This window comes from Cervus canadensis, chromosome 5 (genome assembly GCF_019320065.1).
Source record: "Cervus canadensis isolate Bull #8, Minnesota chromosome 5, ASM1932006v1, whole genome shotgun sequence".
Classification (NCBI taxonomy): Eukaryota; Metazoa; Chordata; class Mammalia; order Artiodactyla; family Cervidae; genus Cervus; species Cervus canadensis.
The window spans coordinates 84,364,539-84,384,207 of NC_057390.1; the positions used below are offsets into that span (position 1 = coordinate 84,364,539).

General features: G+C 42.2%; 1 long non-coding RNA gene across 2 annotated transcripts in view; it reads right to left on the reverse strand.

Moving 5' to 3' along the window:
* The window catches only part of LOC122442098, a 71,064-nt gene that overhangs the window by 34,098 nt on the left and 17,297 nt on the right, over positions 1-19,669 (reverse strand). Inside the window, exons 1-2 of one of the 2 annotated variants that reach the window (XR_006269548.1) lie at positions 7,778-7,959; positions 2,495-2,707 (exon numbers count right to left, since the gene is read on the reverse strand). This is a non-coding gene — a long non-coding RNA (uncharacterized LOC122442098). Of the gene's footprint in view, positions 1-2,494; positions 2,708-7,777; positions 7,960-19,669 lie in introns of those variants that run through there. The other variant, XR_006269547.1, reaches the window with a different exon arrangement.

Consider the following 19,669-nt stretch of genomic DNA (forward strand, 5'->3'; position numbering starts at 1 on the left):
GAATTGACAGGCAGGTTCTTTACATCTAGTGCCATCTGGGAAGCCCTAAATATACGTATATCCACTGGTTTAAAGGGCTCAAAAGTCAGACTCAGGGTTTTGTAGTGTGATGATAAAATATACTTCTGGTGACTATATGACAATTAAATGAGATAGTGCAAGGTCTGATACTCAATGCATGTTACCTGTTACCTCCTGAAGATCTTTATCCTTCATAGCACCTAACCCACTGTATGGGAATTACTAGTGCTTAGTAGTAAAGCACTAGTTGAAAAAGCACTTGGTTGAAAAAAACCTAGAGCCCAGCTGATTGACGCAGGGCCCTTGTCAGGGAACTTTCAGAATGTCTCTTAACTTTTAGTAGTCATGCTATTTTCTTTTTTTTTTTAATATATAAACCTATGGGACTTCCCCAGTGATCCAGTCATTTAGAATCCATCTTCCAACATACTGTTCATGGGGCTCTCAACAGACTGGTTCCAAATCAGGAAAGGAGTATGTCAAGGCTGTATGTTGTCACTGTGCTTATTTAACTTATATGCAGAGTACATCATGAGAAACACTGGGCTGCATGAAGCACAAACTGGAATCAAGATTGCCAGAGAAATACCAATAACCTCAGATATGCAGATGATACCACACTTACGGCAGAAAACAAATAAGAAATAAAGAGCCTCTTGATGAAAGTGAAAGAGGAGAATGAAAAAGTTGGCTTAAAACTCAACATTCAGAAAACTAAGATCATGGCATCTGGTCCCATCACTTCATGGCAAGTAGATGGGGAAATAGTGGAAACAGTGGCAGACTTTATTTTTGGGGTTCCAAAATCACTGCAGATGGTGACTGCAGCCATGAAATTAAAAGACGCTTGCTCCTTGGAAGAAGAGTTATGATCAACCTAGACAGCATATTAAAAAGCAGAGACATTACTTTGCCAACAAAGGACCTCTAGTCAAAGCTATGGTTTTTCCAGTAGTCATGTATGGATGTGAGAGTTGGATTATAAAGAAAGCTGAGCACTGAAGAATTGATGCTTTTGAACTGTGGTGTTAAGAAGGCTCTTGAGAGTCCCTTGGACTGCAAGGAAACCAAACCAGTCCATCCTAAAGGAGATAAGTCCTAGGTGTTCATTGGAAGAACTGATGCTGAAGCTGAAACTCCAGTCCTTTGGCCACCTGATGCGAAGAACTGACTCATTTGAAAAGACCCTGATGCTGGGAAAGACTGAAGGCAGGAGGAGAAGGGGATGACAGAGAATGAAATGGTTGGATGGTATCACCGACTTGATGGACGTGAGTTTGAGTAAACTCTGGGAGTTGGTGATGGACAGGGAGGCCTGTCATGCTGTAGTCCGTGGGGTAGAAAAGAGTTGGACACGCCTGAGCGACTGAGCTGAACTGAACTGAGCTTCCAACACAGGGGTCTTGGGTTCAATCCTTGGTCATGGAACTAAGATCTCACATGTCCTAAGTTTGCATGCCACAGATACAGAAGCCCATGTATCACAAGAGAGATCCTGCATGCTGCAGCTAAGACCCAAACCAGCCTAATAAATATTAAAATATAATAAAAATGGCTCTTTAAAAAAGATAAACCTATAATTATTATCTTAAGACACTTTAAATAAAGGAGGCATGCTTTTTTTTTTGGTATAACTGTACCAGTAGTCATGTACAGATGTGAAAGTTGGACCATAAAGAAGGTTGAGTGCTGAAGAATTGATGCTTTCAAACTGTGGTGCTGGAGAAGACTCTTGAGAGTCCCTTGGACAACAAGGAGATCAAACCAGTCAATCTTAAAGGAAATCAACCCTGACTACTCATTGGAAGGACTGATTCTGAAGGTGAAGCTCCGATACTTGGCCACCTGATGAGAAGAGAAGATTCACTGGAAAGGACCCTGAAATACAGAGGGTGGGAGAAGAGGGCAACGGAGGATGAGATGGTTGGATGGCATCACCAACTCAATGGAGATGAGTTTGAGTAAACTCCAGGAGATAGTGAAGGACAAGGAAGCCTGGCATGCTGCAGCTTAAGGGGTTGAAAAGAGCCGGACATGACTTAGTGACTGAAGGACAATAACAAAATCTCTAAAGAACAGATTCTTAAAGCTAGAAAGGGTCTTTGTCTTTTCCTTGAAACCATCTCTCACTTGAGGCAGAAAGGAAATTGATGGTATTTCAGGCATAGCTTCTATACACCATTCATTCATTCATTCAACAAGCATTTACTGTGTATATACTACATTTGTTAGGCACTGGGTAAAATGGTTCTTAAGACATTTAAAATCCAGTGGAAGAAACTTGCAAAGCAGTCGGTCAAGTGTAGGTTAAATATGCAATATATACTGTGTACTTTGTATATGCCAGGAGTTGTTCTGAGTGTTGTCCATGGATGACATTTGATCCTTACAAGTCATTGTGACATAACACTCAGAGTCTGAACTCTCAGCACTCAGGCCTAACAGCCCAGGACGCATGCAATCTACTACTCACAGAAAACAAAGGGAGGACTCCAACCCAGGCAGTCTGATCCGGAGTCTGGGCTCTTAATGATGGTGCCATAGAAGATGCTGGAACATGCAGAAGAAGCCCTGGTCCAGCCTGGAGACTGGGAATGGTTGAGGCTTGCTTCCTATAAATAGGTACCCAGGGACTCACCATCTGTAGAGACAGGTCACCAGCTTTGGATAGCTCATGAATGTACTCCTGAAAAAGAAGAGAAAACACAAAACTGAACACTATGAAACATTAGGAAAGGAGGGAGGAAGGGAGTGGGAGTGAGTAACCCGGGGAACAGTAAGTAGGTGTGGGGAGATAAGGGAGCAGTCGGTGAGAAATGGTGAGTTCTTTTTCTCGTTTCATGACTGTATCACTGAGACATATGCTCCCGCCTCCTGGTCTTGGAACTTGCCAAGATCCACCTCCTCTACCCACCAGCCTCCGCCTGAGACACCCGCCCCACCGTGGCCACGCCGCTCTCACCCTCACCGTCACTTCCTGGGGTGGCTGGCCAGCCCCCTGGATGGTCTTCCTGCCACCATTATACGTTTTCACAGAACCCTTCAGAGACCTCATCACAACTGGAATTATTTGGGTAATTATTTAAGCGCTGGTTCTACATCCATCTTTTTGCCCTAATACTAAGCTCCTCATGGACAAAAACAGTCTCTCTTTTGTTCATTATTATCCACCTGGTACCCAATAGTGTGGGCTTTCCAAGTGGCTCAGAGGTAAAGAATCCACCTGTCAATGCAAGAGATGCAGGGGACTCAGGTTCGATCCTTGGGTCGGGAAGTTCTCCTGGAGGAGGAAATGGCAAACCCGCTCCAGTATTCTTGCCTGAATAATCCCACAGATCAGGTGGCAGTCCTTGGGGTCCCAAAGTATTGGACACGACTTTGATACTGAGCACACACACATGTACCCAATGTAGTGCCCAGGTCAGCACCAGTGCCTGCTATGGGTTGAATTGTGTTCCCCTCTACCCCCCAAAAAAGATATGCTGGAGTACTAAACCCCGGTGCCTTAGAACGTGACTTTATTGGGAGATGAGTCTTTACAGAGGGAATCAAGTTAAGATGAGGTCGTAGGGGTGGGCCCAGATCCAATATGACTGGTGTCCTTATACAAAGGGGAAATTGGATTACAGACACTCACACAGTGAGGACACTCAGTGAAGATGAAGGCAGAAATGTGTGAGTCAAGGAACCCCTCAAATTGTCAGCAAACCACCAGGAGCTGGTGGAGAGGCCTGAAAAGACTCCCTAACATTTTCGGGAGGAGTCAACCCCGATGACAGACACCTCAATCTTAGGCTTCCAGCCTGCAGAGGAATAAGTTGCTCGTTCAAGTCACCCAGTTTGTGGTCCTTTTTACTGTCCTTGTCAAAGGAGGGATTTCGGATACACACACACACACAAACACAATGTGAAAATGAAGGCAGTGATCTATAAGCTTAGCAGATAGCTAACACAGTACCCAACAGTGAAAGTGTTAGTCACTCAGAAAGTTGTGTCTGACTCTTGTGACCCCATGGACGGAGGAGACTGGCAGGCTACAGTCCCACCAGGCTCCTCCGTCCATGGGATTCTCCAGGTAAGAATACTGGAGTGAGCAGCCGCTGCCTTCTAGAGGGTCTTCCTGACCCAGGGATTGAACCCAGGTCTCCTGCATTGCAGGCAGATTCTTCACCATTTTAGCCACCTAGGAAGCCTACAGTGCCCAATGAATATCTGTTAAATATGAAAAAGAAGAAGTCACGCAGAGATTGACGCAGTCCTTTCCCTCACGTGGAATAAGGGCTCAGTCACTGTCTATTGCTAAAAGGATGTTTAACGTGTCACCTTTTGTTTGTTGTTTGCATATTTGAATTTAATTTTTCATTGTTAATTTCAAAGCCAGATGAGTTTAACTCTTTCCATTACTCTCAAGAAAAATGATGGTTTAACTTCCTCAATTCTTTATTATTCTTCATGTCCCGGATCTTGGACTAGAGAGGAAGAAGGAACAGCACAAGAGAGTGGCTGGTGTCACCTGAGACCCTGTGTGATGCCAGCAATAAGCATGAAATCTTGAAAATCACACACCGCAGAGCTAGCTTTACATTGTGAGGGGACATGTGACTCATCCATGCATTCGTGATGATGTTGCCATGCACGGATTGGTACCTGGCAGGCTGCGTTTTCTCTAGGATTTCTGCCACCAACTGTCACTACATACTTTCCAATTTGCACAATCTCATCACTGCCAAGAATGAAATCCTCCCTGTGACTTGTAATTACAGGACTGCTCCTGTTGCCCCCCTCCCCACATCCCTGGAGATTAAATTTGCACATTCTGACAAAGTCATTTCTTGATTTTGTTTTCTGTGCGAGTCATGGAAGATTTCCTGAACAAGCTCCATTGTAAACAGGGAGTAGGTGTCAACTCCCAAAAGTACTTTCTCCTCTGACAATTCAATTGTTTTCTTGGTCTCCAGGCTTTTCACCTTTTATGAAACATGATGTTTTCTCTATATCTTGTCTAAATACAGATATGAAAGCACTGCACATGTTTATAAGCTAAACAGCTAAAGTCTAATTAGAAGACAAATGGGATTTTTTTTGCAAATATGTACAGAGTGTCTTGAAAGATCACTTGGGTTTCTCAGGTGCCCTTGACGGCTTGAGACTGATGTCCCAGGAAGCAGAACAGAAGGAAAGGCAGGGATTGTCTGGAATGCCACTCAGGTTGTTCAGCTGCTCACTTATGTCTGACTCTTTGAGACCCCATGGACTGCAGCATAGGATTTTCCAGGCAAGAATACTGGAGTGGGTTGCTATTTCCTACTCCAGGGGATCTTCCCAGACCAGGGATCAAAGCTGTGTCTCCTGCATTGGCAAGTGGATTCTTTACCACTGAGCCACCAGGGAAGCCCCGCCATTCAGGTACCTTGGCACTAATTGCCACTTTGGATCAATGCATTGTTTGCCAAAGGGATGTGAGTACCTTGGCTCCCCTGGGGATGGCCTTGCCAGCCCGTGACTTGCTTTATGGTTCATAATGAGCCTTGGTGCCTGGGCTCCGTGCAGCCACAGGTAACCCTTGTTCCAGGTGAGTTCCCCACCTGCCCTGTTCACCCCACTCCTCCTTCCTCCTCTTAAGTTCTTACTCTGACATCTTCTCTGTCTCCCCTGACTCTTCCCGCCTGCTTCTCTGTAACTCCTTCCTCTCAGCCTATGTGCATATTAAGTATATACCATATTTCAATGAAATGGAATAAAACAAAATCCTATTAATGAGCTTCCTCCTCAAGGTGGAACCCTCCACTCTCATTTCTTTCTTTTTTTTTTTTTTTCAAAAACCTGGAGAATCTTTCTAAACTGAACATCTTCCCTTTTTCATCTTCCACTCACCTCAGCTCACTCTGTGGCTACTTCACCCTCCCTGCTTTTATTAAGGTGTCTAAATATTCCCCAAATTGGGAGACTTTCAGTCCTTATCTCACTTGACTGTTGGTGTGACATCATCTTCCCCAGCTTCAAGTGCTGTCTCTATGCCTTGACTCCCAAAGCTTCACTTTTACCAAGGACCTGAGTACTGAGCTCTAAACTTATCTTCCAAGTGCTCGTTGGACACGACCCAGCAAATTGTCTAGGAACTTCAAGTTGAGATGCCACAAGGGGAATTTGATAATGTCTTCAAAACAGTAGTTTTGTTCCCTATTGTTGTGTTCCCTATTTCAGCAAATGGCAGGACCACCCACCTCCTCCTCTAAGCTAGAATCATGGGTATTTCCTTGTTCTTTCTTTGTTACATTTCTCACATCCAGTGTTATCAACTTTGTTTAGTCTTGCCTTGTATATAACTCTCAAACTTGTTGTTGTTGTTGTTTTAATTTGCATTGCCTTAAGTTTGGTTCTGCCCTTAGCATCTCTAAGACCTGTTAACTAAGAGGTAGCCAATGAGATATTTTTCCCCTTAAGGTGCAATCTCGTTAAAGTTTGGACCCTGATTTTGAAATTCCGTGATGGCGTTTGAGACTCTGCATTGCTAGCCTGCTCCTTGGTGCTGCTGCAGTGGGTTCCAGGCCCACGTCTCAAGGAGCAATGATCCCAACAAGCAACTCGTTGTCTCACATCCTCCACCTTCCTCTTACACTTCCTGATCTCTGCCCTGCATAACACCTCCACCAGCCTTTGCAGGTCATTCTCTTCAATGTGGATGACCTTCTAATCTCTTAAAGTAAAAATATGATAATGCCACTTCCCCATTTAAAAAGTTTTAATTAGGCTCTCACTGCTTTCTGGGCAAAACGCAAGCTTCTCGGTAAAATCTATAGGATGATTTTAGTGATCAGAAAACCACCTGCCTCTTATTCCCTGATCTCTCAATCCATAGGAGATTTATATTTCTTTTTTTCAGGGGAAGGAAATGAAGACTCTGTTGGATTCTCAAACTAGTCTTTAGCTGAAGAAAGGGGAATACCTACTGTCCTTTCTTAATGAGGGAAATGTTATATAGATCGAGAAACAGGGACCCACATGGATGGGGAAATTTCTCTGAGCTCATCAAGCCCAGGGAGTTGCAGATACTGCACTAGACCTTCAGTCCTTGGGGTCCTAGCCCAGCGCTGATTTCATAGAGCAATTAACATTGCCCTTCATTAGTGAGTGAGATTGAGGTCAAAATGAGATGTGGAAGTGTCATAACTTCAGGTCACAACAGCAAAGCAACTTGCTTTAGTTTCTTTCCAAGTCTTGAGTTCCTCCTCCTTTGTTGAGCCCACACTGGGGGAAGGCTCGACTATACTTATATGACAATGGAAAATAAACAGAAGAAAGAGAGACGCTCTGGCAATGCAGGAAAGGGGACTCGGACTGTGGCTGGAAAAAGTGAGCAGTGTCAAGAGGTGTGTCATGTCAAGATGGTGATCAGTGAGCCACAGAGGGAGGAGCTTGGTTCCTCAGCCTGGAGGAGGGAGGCCGTGGGGCTGGGGGGCCTTTCCAGGAAGTCGAGCTGTCGGTTTTCCAATATCTGCCAAGTTACTATGAGGGTGGAAGTGGGCTTTAGGGGAAGCCTTGTAAATAGGTAGAATTGTCCAGGGATGGGATGGGACGCACTGCGGTGTGGCAGGTGTTGCTCTAGCAGAAATTCCATGATGACATCACATGGCTTCTGTGGATGCGACTCCTTTATACATGCAAGTTTAGATCAGACGACTTCTGCTGCTGTCTTTACCCCCAGGTCCAAGATTGTACATGCTTTAGCGAGAAAGACTGAGTGATAGATGCTCACCTTGTGAACAATTTGATGGTCCCAGAGATAGGTAAGTAGATGCCATGGATGACAGCCAGTCAGAAAAGGCAAAAAGTGAAAGTGAAGTCACTCAGTTGTGTCCGATTCTTTGCGACTCCATGGACTGTAGCCTATCAGGCTCCTCTGTCCATAGGATTTTGCAGGCAAGAGTACTGGAGTGGGTTGCCATTTCCTTCTCCAGGAGATCTTCCCAACCCAGAGACTGAACCTCAGTCTCCTTTGTTGTATGCAGACGCTTTACTGTCTGAGCCACCTCTGACTTTTCATCAAGTCACATGTGCATCTATTTTGAATGGGTGACTATTTGTTCTCTTCTTATAATTTTCTAGGGTGTTCTATGGCCAACTTATTTCGTAGAGTAAACCAAGGATTGTCAAAATGTTTCTGCAGTGAGTCAGATAATAAATTTTCAGCTTCGTGGGGTGTAGGGTCTCTGTCCTGACTACTTAACTCTGCTGTTGTAGCATGAAGGCTGTCCATAGACAGTCTATACATAAATGGATGTGGCTGGGTGCCAATAAAACTTTACTTACAAAAACACAGAAATCCCAGTTTGTCCCAATAAATTAGATAGTCTCACAGTGCAAACACTTTGTGTTTAATTTGAAACACTGATGAAAAACAGAAAATGCATTCAGCATGTATTGATTTTCTATGATGTTTATGTGATCACGAGTATTTGTTTGAATGAAAGTGGAAGTGGTAGTCGCTCAGTTGTGTCCGGCTCTTTTTGACCCCACCAACTATAGCCAGGGAGGCTTCTCTGTCTGTGGGATTCTCCAGGCAAGAATATTGGAATGGGTTGCCATGCCCTTCTCCAGGGGATCTTCCTGGCCCAGGGATCGAGCCCAGGTCTCCTGCATCACGGGTAGATTCTTTATCCTCTGAGCCACTGAGGAAGCCCTATATTGTATTTGTATGAATACCTAGAGTAAACAGGGTTTCTATGGGATCGTTAGTTAAACTTTTGGTTAGTGTACTGAAACATCATCTCAGAAGACCAATGTCTTCTTATTTCTGCAGGAGACTTCCAAACCCACCAGCAGAGCAGAGGGAGAAATATATGTTGACTTTAAAGCTGTAAATTTTGCTATCAGGATTTTCATCTTTAAAGATACTGTTTTGACTCTCAGAAGACATTTTTAAAAAAATGTCGAAATAAATAACATTTGACATTTTAAAACACAATTAGTGTTGAGCATTCAGTAGGGGGTGGGTAGGAGAAGCAGCTGGGCTTGTGGAGGAGGAGTGGTTTCTGGTCATTCCTATTTATTACACTTTTGGAATAATGGCAAAAGGTGGTGACTGCTACATCTTGGGGTCTGTTTAATCTCCAGCTGTGAACATGTGATCAATCATCTCGTGGACAACAAAAGACTTTTTCCCAGACCAGCAATGATTTCCATGTGCTCACAGGAGGTTTATGTATGTGCTGTCCTGCCAGCTGACCGGCCCCAACGATGCATTCTCTGTGCTCCATGACTCAGGGGAGATGAAAAAGAGGACTTAGGGCTGATTGCTTCTGCTAGCGACTTTGCAGCTAGCTTACTACCTTGGGGGATTGTCTCTGTTTTGCTCCTAAGAAAGATAAGGGAAACAATACTTGTAAGTTTACAATTTCAAATGCAAATATTTTCAAACCATTTTGCAAATGACTGTCATTGTCACTGTGTCTCAGTTGCTGCCTTTTCTTTACAAACAGCTGAGGCTCTTTCTCTCACTTCTGGATGAGACATTGGAAGGGCACCGAAACCATCCTCAAAGGTCCTAAAGGAAATGGATGTTGTCGAGACATGAAGCATTGGTAGTGCTACTTTCAGAGGCTAAGAAAATGTGAGCTACATCTGCTCCTGAAGTGTCAGGCTATTTGGCTAAAATTCCTCCATGTGTAGGGATGTATAGGGTGAATAAGTAAGTGTTAGTCGCTCAGTCATACCTGACCCTTTGTGACCCCATGGACTGCAGCCCACCAGGCTCCTCTGTCCTTGAGATTTTCCAGGCAAGGATCCTGGAGTGGGTTGCCGTTTCCTTCTCCAAGGGATCTTCCCAACCCAGGGATCAAACCCAGGTCTCCTGCATTTCAGGCAGATTCTTTACCGACTGAGTTACAAGGGAAGCCTGTACAGGGTGAATATAACTCAGCAAATAGACACTTAATTCAAATTTAAACCTAAAGAACTATCTGAGACAAAAACCATTTTCCAGTATCTTCATTCTCTACAATTTTGGGGAACTGAAATTGCTTAAAAGAATTTTATGTTTTATTTGTGACCATTTAAGAACGTATCATAGTAAGGCTGTGTAATCGACCATTGGAATTCCCATTTCCACCATGTGCAAAATGGGTAGGGCTCATTGAGGGCTTGATGTGCCACCACTGGGGGTTTTCTAAGTTGTTTTCCATCACATGCTTGGTGAAATATGGTAAGGCAGATGGAAAGCGGGTGATTCATGTCCATAAGAAGATTTCCTAGGGAAGGTTGAGAGGCAGTGGGTATGCAGAATTCCCCCCACTGTACCCCACTAAAGCTTTTGCCTAAATGAAATAGACGCGTTTTCTCTCTTTCAGATTTTCAACTTAATGATCCCAGAAATGTAATGTAAATGAATGCTTTCATCTTTTTTTTTTCTCTTTGTGTGGTCCCACCTCCTTTTTCCAGTCTTATTCACAAGGGTCCCACTGTTTCCAGGTAACTGAGGTATGGGTATTTGAACTTACCTGTTTAGTGGTGCTGGCAGGGGTCAGAGAACACAGCCAGTAAGCCTGTAGCAGTGGGGTGTCCCCAGGGGAAGACACTATTATGAATCAGGAAGACTATTTCAACAAATAGATGGCAACGTGTATATTAGCAATGATGGCAGGTAGATGTTTAGGCAGGACAAGCTGTTGATTACAAAAACTAATTTTGTGGGAGATCAGGGTGAAGTGTACATACTAACAGTCCTTGATTTATCAGCATTATTCAAAAATTGAGCTGAATATAAAAATTCTAAGTGAACATGTGTGCTATTTCATTGGAGGCTGATGAGTACATCTTGAAGTTAACCTTAAAGTTTCAATGATGTGACTGGAAGAAACTTGAGCTATGGATGCTTTTCAAAACAATATTAAAATGCAGAAAAAGTTAATAGTTTGCTACGACTATCCATTCATCTTCTATCTATAAAATGGAAAGTGTTGAGCTACTGGAAATTATTATGCTCAGTTCGTTTACTTTTAAACTGTTAAAATGTTGAATGTCAGAAAAAGGAGAGTGTGCTTCACAATTAAATTTTAAAAATCAGGATATAAATAGCATGAATGCTACACTCCCATTCCTTAAATCTATCCTTAGTACTGTAGTTGTTGTTTAGTCACTAAGTCGGGTCTGACTCTTTGCGACCCCGTGGACCGTAACCCACCAGGATCCTCTGTCAATGGGATTTCCCAGGCAAAAATATTGGAATGGGTAGCCATTTCCTTCTCCAGGGAATCTTTCCCAACCAGGGAGCGAACCCGCATTTCCTGCATTACAGGTGAATTCTTAACTGCTGAGCCACTCAGGAAGCCTTATCCTCAGTACTAGGTTGAGCCATATCACATTGCCATTTTGCATGTCAAATTGTTTGACATCAGCAATTTCAAACAACTTGGGGTATAAGTGAAAACACACATATACACATGCACATGAAAGATAATTGCCAAAAGTTCTGGATGGTTAGCATCAGCATTTGATTTTTTTTTTTCTTATTCATACTTTCTATGAAGAATGTGAATGAGAAAGAGAGATAGAAAGTTTCTCTAGCTGCTCCAGGCTCCTTCATTGTGAAGAGGTACTGGGTCTGGAACTGATCTACATGGTTTGCCAGTAGATTTGAAAATTCTGCGTCTCTGGTTTCCAGAATTCTTTATAAGTGACCAGATTTGGTAAAAATACTTACCCTTTTCTTCCCTTCCCCAAATAGATACCCACAACTAGATCCTTTATGTGCAAACCTCTGGCATTTAGTAGATGCCAAATAAATCTTTGTGAGTGGCTGAATGAGTGAATACACAAATACATGAGGGAGACAGTGATTAAATAATAAATGTGTAATGCATTCTGAAATTTTGCTTTTTTCCTCCTGATTACTAAATGACTTGAATTGCCTTAAGAGAGAATGTGGCAGAATTGTAAGTCCATACATATACACATAGCACTAAGAGGAAAATCTAGTTTGTCAAAAAAGATAACAAGGAAAATTTTGAATGGATTCTGCTGAATGAGTCTAGAAGTATCTTCCCAATTCTCCTGGATAGAATAAAAAATAATGTCTGGGTAAAAATCTCAGTTCATTATCTGGAAGATGTTAGAATTTCTGGACTTTTTACCATACAGATATTTCTAAAGCAGTTTCACTTGTAAGGACAGATGAGCAGTGCCCAGCCTGGCTCTGGTCTCTGTTCTAGGTCACAGAGTTCATTTAATTCTGTGTGTGATCAGAAATGTTCCTTTCAGTGGCTATCCATTTCTACTTTGGAATAAAAGGAGGATGAGGAAGAAAGGGAGAAAGAGGGGAGGGAGGAGGAAAGGAAGAAAGAGAAGAAGGGAAATAAGAGAGGGAAGAGAGACAGAGAGATATTTAGCTACGTGGGATCTTCATTCAGTTGTATTTTTAGCAAATGGTTATAAAAAAGCTCCAAAGGGTAGATGTTGATCGTTTACCAGCTGACACAGTCAGTGGAGCACTCTTTTCATCCTGCGATTACCTCTAAGGGACTCAAGCCAGCTCAGATGGGCTCTAAGCCCCTGAGTAGACCCCGTCCTAAAATTAACTTGAATAACCTAATTTCTACCTTCCCAGAATCTCTCCTTACACACTGCACACAGGGCAAAACAGGAGTGAAACAAGAAAGATTAACAAGGTCTGTGCCAGCTATTGGAGGAGAAGGCATTGTTTGTCTGCATTTAAGGAGAAAAGGACACTATTTGGCCGTGTGGGGTGCCTCGGCATTGGCTGGCACTAATGATCGTCCGAGGTGGAGCTGTAACATGAGCTGCCCGTGGACCGCTCTGCTGACAGGTGTTAATGGGAGGGGGCAGGACACAGCTGCCTGAACAGGAATCCCATTATCCTTTGCTGGGTATTGATGCGCCCTGTGGGATGCTTTCTCCCTGGCTGTGTTAATGTTCAGCGCGCACGCTTGCCTTGTTCGTGGCACAGAGATAGAGAGACAGAGGTGCCCGGGGCAGACGTAATGGGCTCTGCCTTCCAGTCTGCAGAGGTAGCGTCTGTGGGGACGGAAGGCTTCCTTAATTATAGTGCCAGCTAGGGGACAGGTCTCGAGGAATAGCTCTGCCACGAATAGAATTGCCTGAGGTGCATGGTAAATTAATCCAATGACATGAGGTGCCTGTTGAAAGTCTTTTTTTTTTCTTGCTATCCATAAACAGTAGTTCTCGTTTTAAAACTTAATGTTTTGCACAGAAGTTCCAGGAAGTGATCCAACAGTGGAAATCTTGGCCATCCATGGTCCTCTAAACATTTTCAGACTCCTCGTTGTTTCCAGTGAGGGATTCTGAAAAATCTCTAGAGATAATGTAGAGATAATCCTTGCCTTTGGCTATGCTCTGTGATTTGGTGGCTGAGTTGAAGGGCAATATGTGATGGGGTTGGGTTTGTTGGAGTTAAAAATTACTGAATATAACTTGTAAAGAGATCTTATCACACAGATGAGTCAAGGCAGAATTTACTGTGAAGATTTACACAGCACTGACTCAACTCTGAGCAGTAAATTTACCTGTAGGTGCACTCATTTGACATTCTCCATCATCAGCCAGCCACACTGTTCACCAGTAGAATCTCTATGTGTTAAAGTATTCCTTGTATTAAGAAAAAACCTGGATTTCTGTAAATGGCATGCACATGCATGTAAGTATATATCTGGTATCAAGACTGTGGCATGTTCGGGCATTTAAAATATTTCAACATTCAATTTAGTTCGAATTGCCCAGTTTCTGCCAGCTGCTGTGTTTTTATTTTCTCTTGGCCTTTGGGCTAAGATCAGGCGTAGCAAGCGGGCTTCCCAGGTGGCACAGTGATAAAGAATCTGCCTGCCAATGCAGGAGACACAAGACATGCGGGTTTGATCCCTGGGTTAGGAAGATCCTCTGGAGGAGGAAACAACAACCCCTCCATTATTCTTGCTTGAAAAATTCCATGGACAGAGGAGTCAGGTAGGCTACTGTCCAAGGGGTCACAAAGAGTTGGACACAGCTGAGTGACTAAGCTGAGCTGACCCCTTACTTTTGAAGTGCCTCTTATCTCAGCCTCTGTCTCTGTCAGCTATTCCAGTCTCAGCCTCTTGTTCCTGTTTCTGAGTAGTGAGGGTCGTACTCTTTGGCTTGCATTTCCCCTGAGAAAGGTAACATAGACAAGGAAGGATCTAGGCTCAAAGCCTTGAGCAAAGGCTGTTGTGAGGTCCACTCCCTAGAAGGAGATTTCTACATCCATTTGCACTGCTTCTGTCAACAAAGAAAATTCATCTCAGAGGTTTAGCTAAGCAAAAAGCAGAGGATAAGCTGGGGATGAGCAGTTTATCTAAGATGGTTGGAAATGGCTCTCATAATGATGATAGCATCTTGACCCTTCAGCAAGCTCAAGGCATTTCCTCTTCTCTCTTTCATGGCTTGTGGGAGAGCTCCTTGCTAACCTTGTTTAGCCTCATGCCTATTCAGTAGATTAGGGATGGAGGGTGAGGGGCATGTCTGCTCAGGAGCTGGAGAGGAACATACGCCTGGATTTGGTAAAAATATACATGTGAATTTGGTAAAAATATGTAGAACTGGCTTCAGCCAAGAGGCTGCACTTCTTTTCAATGCATTATATTTTTCTGGTTATGCAAGTAATTATGTAGCTTCTGTAGGAAATTCAAAACTACAAAAAATGACAATCATTCTTGATTCTGCTATTCAGAAATAATAACTGTCATTACTATTTTGATAATTTCTGTCCATTTATAATTAAGAGATTTTTTTTTTTTGCATCCTTTTAAATAATTTGCTGTTTTGCCCCCAAACATTCCCCCACAGCATTAAAAACTCTTTAGGGAGGTAAGTACCAATGACAGAGTCATATTCAGGACAAGGGAGGACCCGGGGGGTGGGGGTGGTCCATCTCCACCTACCTGGAGCTCTGGGGGCAGAGGAATGAAGTCTTCCTGCAAGTTTCTCGGGTTTCTCAGGTGCCCTTGACGGCTTAAGACTGATGTCCCAGGAAGTAGAACAGAAGGAAAGGCAGGGATTGTCTGGAATGCCATTCAGGTTGTTTAGTTGCTCAATCATGTCTGATCTTTGGGATTCCCTGGGCTGTAGCCCACCAGGCTCTTGTCTTGTGGGTTGCCCTTCCCTTCTCCATGGGATCTTCCTGACCCAGAGATCAAACCCAGGTCTCCTGCATTTCAAGCAGAGTCTTTTCCATTTGAGCCACTTGGGAAGCCCCGGAAGAACAGCTTAGGGCTACCTTTACTGGAGATGAATAGTTTACTGAGGTGAATAGAAAGAGAACCAAATGAGGAACAGTAGCTCCTTTACCATCTGAGCTGTCAAGGAAGCCCTGAATTCTCCAAAGCAGGTAGAAAATGCTCAAGGACAAGATTTACATGCCTTGGCCTTTGGGAGACTTCTATCTCCCTGTTTGATGAAAGCGGAGCAGAATTAGAAGTGAGCGGGGAACTTCACAGTGATCGCACCTTGGACAGAAACAGGTGACTGGTGTAGAAAGGTAGATAGGAAATGCTGCCCTCTGGTCTGGGAGGGCTTGGAAGAATAAAGCTGAAATCGCCTTACAGTTCAGACCCTCAGCTACTGAAACTTAATTCTCTGCTGCCTCCAACACTATCCTGCAAATAGGTGACTCATTGAAAAACTGTCCTGAAATAAGGTACAATCTTTGCAGATTGACTCCAAGCAGAAATGCAGAGTTAAAACATGAAAAGTAAAAGGTTCATATAGAATATTTACCAGAAAAAAACAATGTCACGGAGCTTAAAAAAATTATAAGCAACTATTTCTTCATGAAGGCAAAGATGTTAATGAAAGGGTGACCTTTCTGAGAGTAAAACTCCAAGGAGACCTATAGCGCCTCTGAGTAGAAAAGTGAGAAAATCAAAGCCATTATGGAAATGAGACTCTTATTACAAGAAAAAAAAAACCTGTATGTGGCTAAAAGCTCACTCAGGGATGTAAAAAGTAAGGCTGAGAAAATAAGCAAGATGAAATGGAAAAGAAACACATTACAAAATTTTCTAGAAGAAATTGGTAGTGAAGATAGGTCATGTAATAGCCCCTGGGGGGAAAAAAAAAGAAGGGAGAATATAAGACAAATATTTTAAGTGAGTTTTAAGATTTCCAAAAATTAAAAAAAAAAGAGGTTGAAATGCAGAGACTGAGAGACTACAGTATGTCCCAGGAAAAACAAGTTCAGAATAAAACTATTCTAGTATGATTTAATGAAGTGAATGGAGATGATTCTGTGGCATAGAGGAAAAATCAAGTTATTTCTAAGGGGAAAAGGGTAAGGTGACCCTCGGGCTTTCTCACAGCATTTAAATGTGAAAGTCAGCAGAATATGCTAAGTTCTTAGAGATGAAAGTATGACTCAAGATGTTTATATGCATGTTGTTTTTGTTGTTGTCACTCAGTTATGTCCAACTCTTTGGGACCCTATGGACTGCAGCATGCCAGCCTTCCCAGTCCTTCAAAAATTCCTGGAGCCTGCTCAAACTCATGTCCATTGAGTCGATGATGCCACCCAGTCATCTCATCTTCTGTCACCCCCTTCTCCTCCTGCCTTCAATCTTTCCCAGCATCAGGGTTTTTTTCCAGTGAGTTGGCCCTTCTCAACAGGTGGCCAAAGTATTCGAGCTTCAGCTTCAGCATCAGTCCTTCCAATGAACACCCAGGACTGATCTCCTTCAGGATGAACTGGTTGGATCTCCTTGCAGTCCAAGGGACTCTCAGCTAAGAAGAGTCTTCTTAGCACCACAGTTCAAAAGTATCAACTCTTCAGTGCTCAGCCTTCTTTATGGTCCAACTCATATCTGTACATAACTACTGGAAAAATCATAGCTTTGACTATACAGACCTTTGTGCACAAAGTGGTATCTCTGTTTTTTAATAAGCTCTCTAGGTTGGTCATAGCTTTTCTTCCAAAGAGTATCTTTTAATTTCATAGCCTCAGACACTGTCTACAGTGATTTTAGAGCCCAAGAAAATAAAATCTGCCACTGTTTCCACTGTTTCCCCATCTATTTGCCATGAAGTGATAGGACTGGATGCCATGATCTTAGTTTTTTGAATGTTTAATTTTAAGCCAGGTTTTTCACTCTCTTACCCTCATCAAGAAGCTCTTTAGTTCCTCTTTACTTTCTGCCATTAAAGTGGTATCATCTGCATAACGGAGATTGTTGATATTTCTCCTAGCAATCTTGATTCCAGCTTGTGATTCATTCAGTCGGGCATTTCTCATGATGTACTCTGCATATTAGTTAAATAAACAGGGTGACAATACTTGACATACTTCTTTCCCAAATTTGAACCAGTCCATTGTTCCATGTCCAGTTCTAACTGTTATTTCTTGACCCGAGTACAGGTTTCTCAGGAGGCAGGGAAGGTGATCTGGTATTCCCATCTCTTTAAGAATTTTCCAGTTTGCTGTGATCCACACAATCAAAGGCTTTAGCGTAGTCAATGAAATGGAAGAAGTTTTTTCAATTCCCATGATTTTTCTAAGACCCAGTGGATGTTGGTAATTTGATATCTGGTTCCTCTGCCTTTTCTAAACCGAACTTGAACATCTGAAAACTCTTGGTTCATGTATTGTTGAAGCCTAGCTTGAAGGATTTTGAGCATTACCTTGCTAGCATGTGAAATGAACACAACTATATGGTAGTCTGAACACTCTTTGGCATTGCCTTTCTTTGGAATTGGGATGAAAACTGACCTTTTTCAGCCCTGTGGCCACTGCTGAGATTTCCAAATTTACTGGCATATTGAGGGCAGAACTCTAACATCATCATCTTTTAAGATTTGGAGTAGCTCAGCTGGAATTCCATCACCTCCACTAGTTTTGTTTGTAGTAATGCTTCCTGAGGCCTACTTGACTTCACACTTCAGGATAGGTGAGTGACCACAAGTGACCACACCATTGTGGTTACCCAGGTCATTAAGACCTTTCTTACAAAGTTCTTCTATGTGTTCTTGCGACCTCTTAATTTCTTCTGCTTCTGTTATGTCTTTCCTGTTTCTGTCCTTTTTTGTGCCCATCTTTGCATGAAATGTTCCTATGTTATCTCCAATTTTCTTGAAGAAATCTCTAGTCTTTTCCATTCTGTTGTTTTCTTCTATTTTTTTGCATTGTTCCCTTAAAAAAGACTTCTTATCTCCCCTTGTTATTCTCTGCTGTTATCTCCTTCTTTTTAAAGAAACACCACCTTTTTTGAAAAAAAACTTTAAAAATATCCTATAGAGTAGTTATGATGGTAGTTAATTTCTCATATTCTGTCTCAAAATGTCTTCATTTTTGAAATGAAAAAACCTGGCTTTATACTGGATAAAGAATTTTAAGGTGACAACTTTTCAATATTTTAAATGGGTTTCTCTGTAGCCTTCTGGCTTGCATAGTCTGCTATATTTAGTATCTTTGCACCTTTTTATTTACTGTATCTTTTTTACCTTTTTTTTTTTTTTTTTAAGATATCTCTCATGGCTTATTTCCAGAAATTTTTGACTTTGAATGTTATCCCTTTTCATTTATTTTGCTTGAGTTTGTTAAGATTTTTAGGATCTGTAAATTTATAATTCCCATGCAATTTGATGAAAAGAAGTCTTTATATTTCTACAAAAATATTTTTTGTTCTTTTTCTTTCCTCTCCTTCAATAGCTCACTTACATTGTCCTTTATTGTGGATAGTTTCCACTGCTATTTTTAAAAATTCAGTTATCTTTTCTTATGTAGCATCTGATCTGCTTTTAATATTGTGCTTTTATTTTTAATTTACAATTTTTATTTCTAAAAGTCTTATTTAGGTCCATTTTTTTGCATCTTAGATAATTTCCCTTCTCATCATGGTCATGCTTTCCTCCACCTTTGTAAGCCCTTGGAATAAAATTATATTAGCTTTTTAACTTGTGAGTCTGTTAGTTCCTTCATATCTGTCATGTCTGAATCTGTCTATTTTTTTCTTCTGGTTATAGAAAAACTATACTCTTTTACAAGACTGGTAAATTTTTAATAGATACCATATATTGTGAATGTCTTGTTGTTTGCTGTATTTTGGTGTTTGAATGTGTGCTTATAGTGATCTGTTTTTGCTTTTGTGTGCCATTAATTTAGTTGGTGGACTTCCTTAGTAGTTCAGCTGGTAAAGAATCTGCCTGCAATGCAGGAGACCCTGCTTCCATTCCTGCATCAGGAAGATTCCCTGGAGAAGGGATAGGTTCCACTCCAGTATTTTTGGGTTTCCCTGGTAGCTCAGACAGTAAAGAATCCACCTGCAATGTGGGAGACCTGGGTTCAGCCCCTGGGTTAGGAAGATCCCCTAGAGGAGGGCATGGCAACCCACTCCAGTATTCTTGCCTAGAGAATCCCCATGGACAGAGGAGTCTGGCAGGCTACCAACAGTCCATGGTGTCACGAAGAGTCAGACATGACGGAGTGACTAAACACACATAGAAGTTAGTTGGTATCAGGTGGTATCATTTTGAGACTTGCTGTTTCTCTTTTCTACTGGAATCATATATTATATTTTTGGGGTTATATATTTTATATATACCCCAATTATATATATTGGAATATTCAGTCACTCATACATATCTGACTCTTGAGATTCCATGAACTGCAGCACACCAG